Source organism: Alligator sinensis, unplaced genomic scaffold (genome assembly GCF_000455745.1).
Source record: "Alligator sinensis unplaced genomic scaffold, ASM45574v1 scaffold377_1, whole genome shotgun sequence".
NCBI lineage: Eukaryota > Metazoa > Chordata > Crocodylia > Alligatoridae > Alligator > Alligator sinensis.
In genome coordinates this window covers 447682-452015 of record NW_005842047.1, presented here as the reverse complement: position 1 = coordinate 452015, position 4334 = coordinate 447682, and positions in this window count along the sequence as shown.

The following is a 4334-nucleotide window of genomic DNA, read 5'->3' as shown; positions in this document are numbered from 1 at the left end:
CTGTGTGGAGATGAACAACGATATTATCAGTCCCAGCTTTGATCCTCCCCTTAAAAGGTCTCAGTTACCCTTATATGTAGATATTCAAAGGGCCCCCAAAGAGCCATGAGCCATATGATATAGTCAGCAGCTACCTTCGGACACCCTAAAAGTCTTACTAGTGCTATTTTTTACACTTCAAAAAGAGATGAGATTTGCTCCAAAAGGCCTTAATGGTTCTTTGGGTATGGTATAGACTAGGGCTATGCAAAGCTTCAGTATTGGATTTGATTTGAAGGAGATTCGGCCTGATTCAGGGACCGAATCCAAATCGAATTGGGAGACCAATTAAAAGCTCTGAATCAATTCAAAGCATCTGAATCGATTTGGAAAAGCTTCAGAAAAGATTCGGCCTCTTTGGAGATTCGGCCATAGACTAAACAGGCAGCTGACACAGCTGCCTCCTGCTGGTAAGTCTGTTGGGGTTGTGGGAGAGATTGGGGCTGGGGCTGGGGCTGGAGCTGGGACAAGCTGCCCAACTGGGGCAGGAGTGCGCATTACTCCGGGGGGTGGGGGGTTGCAGGATGAAGTGTGGCCATGCTGGAAGGGGGGCTCTGTCCTCCAGCCACTTGCCCAGCCAGGGCGGGGGGGTGCAGATGTGGGCATGGCTCACTCCATACTATACTGGAGAACAGTGGGAGAGGTAGGAGAAAGAGTCCAAGACATTAACATAACACAAATCCCTCTATATCCAAGAGTGTGTTTTGCACTGACGCTGTCAACCTTATCCTTAAGGACCTAACTAAATCATGGACTCTGCCTCCATTTTTCACAGTCCCACTGTGTCACAACCCAAAGTTGTGGGTTTTTTTGTTTGTGTGTGCTTCGGCACCGCTAAATTATGTTCCCGCTAAATTGCAGCTTCTTTGCACAGTAGAGTTTTCTGCTGCAGAAGAGAACCCCAGTGCAAAAGAGTATTCCCGCCAATTTGAAGCTTTCTTTGCATGGTGCATTTCTTTTTGCATCCAAGAAATGCACGGTGCAAGGAGTTCCCGCCATTTGTATGAAGATTCGTGCCACATTATTGGCCGATTCTAATACATGCACACGTGGCGGCTAGTGATTGGCTTGTTAGCCGTATAAAGAGCTTGGGTGGTTTCCACCCAAGCTGGAGAGAAAGCAATTGGAGTTCGAGAGAAAGAGCGTGAAGATCTCTAAGCGCTGCGGATCCTTACGGACCCAACGCTGTTCTTAAAAGGCAATAGAGGCCTGATAACCGAACCTGCGGAGCTTTAACAACTCCGGGGAAAAGAATGAACAGCCTCTAGCCTCTCCCCATCACCGATAAATTCCTAGACGTATCCCTTCCTATACAAGAAACTACTGAACCCGCGGAGCTTCAATAACTCTGGGGCCAAGAACCGAACCCGCGGAGCTTCAATAACTCCGGGGCTGAGAACGAATTGTCGTAGTCCTCTAACGAGGATTTAAGCGGAGCTGAACCTGGAAACTGTCCAGCCTACACCACAACCATCTTTGGTGTAAGTAAATAATCTTTAAATCAACCATTACGCGTCCGTAACTAATTCTAGCTCGCCACCGGTTCTCTCCGACCCCGCGTGCCCGGGCTGCTGGCCACAGCCCGCGTGCGCAAAGACGGGTCCGCATATCGCTCCCGGCCCGCTCATGGCGACATGGATGGGATCGGGAGGTGGCCCGCACACACTGTACCATCCAGTGCCATTTTCACAGCACAGTGCAGTGCCCCCCCCCCCATGCCTGATTGGCTGAGGGGTCCTTGGAGTCCTGCCCCTCCCCAGAGATTGACAGCCATCTGTCAATCTCCAGGAAGGGACAGGAGGGCCCTCTGCCATGTCTCTCATGGGCCGAGAGGTCCTGGAAGTCCTGCCCCTCCCCAGAGTTTCCATGCTTTTCTGTTTGCAGAAGCTTCATGTCCCCCTTCTCCCCCAGCTTGCTATTGATTTTGTGCTTTTTCACAGTCCCCACCACTTTTTCATTGGGACCAGGATTTTTTGTCGGGGACCATCAAATTGGCAAAAATCACGTAATCATGAATTTGGTAGGTCCTTACATATTTTTGATGGCCTTACTGAGACTTGAAGCACTCTAAAATGGGGTTTAGAGTACAGGTTTCCTCTTAAACTTACTGAACCAAACTCATTCTGAGACCTAAAATGGCAATGAATTTTTACCTGGAACAAGTATCAAATGATCATTTTAAATTAGTGCTTCCAATTAAGAAAGCCACATATTCTGGTATTGAGAGGAGTTCTGTAAAGACACCAAAGTGCACGTGAAATTCCTAAAGGCTAAATCTTCTTTATGAAATCCCATCTGTAGAAATGCATTTAAAAATTATCATCCTACTCCAGAAATGTTGCCTCAAAGTAGAGTGAAAAAGAATCCACTTATAAGGAAGCACTCTATACCAAGCAACACAACTGTTCATAGGTTTGTAGATTTCTGGATACATGCGAGTTTTGAGGACAGAAGCGACTCCCATTGGCCAGATGTTCCATCTGAAGGGTGAACAAAATAAGAATAGTCATTATCACTCCGCATAGTGGCTGGGGGTCCTCAGGGATTCTACTACTGTTCTGCGGTCTCTTGGCTCTTCCAGATTGCTCAAGATATAGAATGGGACTAGTATTTGGCCTGGACCAAAGAAAACTATGTTACAGCAGTTCAGTGTTTGTGTAATGGTGTGTGACAATGTTCTGATACCCCATTAAAAAATAAAGCAAGTAAGCATTAAGCTATGCTGGTTTTTTCTGACTGGGTCCCATTTGCAACATTAACTTCGAGTACTTTATAAGTTCACTATACTGTAATTTGTATTTAGCTGGTTTAGAAAATAAACAACTGCCTCAGGTTAAAACAGCAAATTCTATTTAACTGTCTAAGATAGGAAATGGACACTGAATCCTATTTAGTTCTAACCACATGGGAATTACGTGCTGCCCACAATGGAATCCTGCCAAGAGACCAAGATAACTCTTAAGAGTGCTGCATTATTTTAAATGACTGCAAGTGATTTCTATTTCACATCCGATCTAGCTCAACACGTTCTGAGGACTTTCCTTCTGAAGTGCCTTCTGTTGGTTCTAAAAACCATTTCCTGTGCCACCTGATTTTTTTGGGAGCTCTCCCATGTAAGTATAACCAGGCCCATCCCTATGTAGTTCATGGGCTGTGATGTGATCACAGCCCTTTGAGCTATAGCTTCATGAATGGAGTCCTTCAAAAGTAAAGCCACATTAAATTTAGCATATTACAAGTATAAGACTAATTGTTGCTGTTACTTCCAGGTTCAGAAGACTGATATAGTTGCATCAATTTTAAATGCAGTTACTCTAGCATTTAACCAAAAGCAAAAAATGCCTAAGTAATTCAACTTGTTTGCTTGAATTTGGTGTCTTATTTGTAGAGTTTTATTTTTCTATAGAAGATGAGACTAGAGGAGTGAGGTAAGGGAGGTAAAGATCCTAGCTGTACACCAAGTCGTAGCAGGGCAGGTTCATGCCCAGGGCAGCTAGGATGCACAGGCCAGTGCCAGCTGCCACAATACCAATTGGGGCAAGACATTCAGCCACCACTGTGCGGGGGGGAAATCACAGCTATTTTTGCACCGCATCCCCTCAAGGCAGCCTTTGGGGTTACTACCCCAATCACTCCCACTCAGTTATACTAATAGTTGTTCAGTTATTTTTTAAATTCTCTTCATTTGGGAATTGTGAATGTGGTGGATCTTCAACACTAGTTTTCTAGTAAGCATAGCTCCTTTGGCTCACTACACATCTGATTTACACCACTGGGTGAGAGATCCACACTATTTTTATGCTCCTTCTGAGATCCTGTTAAAACAAAGACATTTGCATCAGTGCTACAGGGCTGTAACATTATCAAATCAGCCTGCTGGTTACATCATTGCTAAAAATGGCCCACAGAATGAAGGATTTAGATGGCATGGCTGTATAACTATGAGTGTTGTAGGCACTGTACATTTATATTTTTAAGGATTACGTGGTTTGCAGAGTCCAGCAACTACTTGGTATTCAATTCTATGCAGGATACTACAGTAGAGACATGCTCAAAGAACTGTTGGTTTACATTATGCAAACAAAACATGAAAAGCCATTCGGGCTGATCGTCTCTTTTTCATATATAAAAACTAGGCCTCTCACTGCCAGCTATGATGGGGTTGCATGTTGTCAATATCTATCCACAATGAACTGATCCCAAACTAGTAACTCATTCTACGAAAGGCTACAAGTCAACTGCCATAGGGTGAGATTTCAATTTATAACTCGCAAGTTAAATTTGAACCAGCAACC